Raw genomic sequence first — 1,050 nt, forward strand, 5'->3', positions numbered from 1 at the left:
TAGTTTGTTTTTTCTTGTTATAATTTTCATGTCTAAAATCCTATACTGATCAATGATTTTTAATTTCCATGTATCTTTACATCTTGACGGGGTCGTAAAGATGTTTGTATTTATATCTATAAAAGAGTTAGAAAGATGTTTAAATATATAGACATAAATGAGGAGAAAATGGATCAAATTTAATAAATCAGCGGGTCATTTATAAGTTAAAGGGATATTGACGAGAGTATTGCTGCAAACTAGACCCGGTACGTGTATTTCTGTCTTTTTGTGTACTAAATCTTAAATTCGAACTCGATCCGGATTTGCATTCGTGTACCAATTTACTGACACTAATCCAGAACTAATATATTCGTGTTTATCCGCTTTAATACACTAAAATACACGGATTATATATATAAAAAATTAATTGTTAAAAAATCCAATGGATAATTAAATGGTAAAGTGTTCACTCACGTAATCAATGAACAATAAAATATATTTTAGTATTTATAATTATATATATGTTATTTAAAATAGGTAAAATTCACATTTGGTATTTAGTATATATATGTATTAGGTAAAATTCACATTTGATATTTAGTATATATATGTATTATATATTTTTTTAAAAAATAATTATTTGTTTATTCTCTATATTTTCGTTCCGTGTCGTATACCTATAATGGAAATCCAAACCGACACTAATTATATTCGTGTTTGTGTACTGTCGTGTTAGTGTACCAAATTTTCGAATTTAAATACTAATTATTCGTGTCGTTTCGTACCGTGTTCACGTGTCATGTCATATAACAGTGATGTCATGTCTATTAGAAATTGATGTGTAAATAATTAACGGACCTTCGTTAAAGTTAAAGGCAATTTAACGTTTGGGAAAGATTTTTAATATTAAGTGATTTAATTGCAAATTATTTTTAATTTAATGACCTAATTGATTTTTTTTTTTCAATTAAATTACCCACTTGCAAATTAGTGATCAATTTAGTAACACAAATGTCATTTAACCCAAAAAAGCCCTAACAAATACGACAACAAACAAATAATCAAACC

Source organism: Apium graveolens, chromosome 6, assembly GCF_009905375.1.
Source record: "Apium graveolens cultivar Ventura chromosome 6, ASM990537v1, whole genome shotgun sequence".
Classification (NCBI taxonomy): domain Eukaryota; kingdom Viridiplantae; phylum Streptophyta; class Magnoliopsida; order Apiales; family Apiaceae; genus Apium; species Apium graveolens.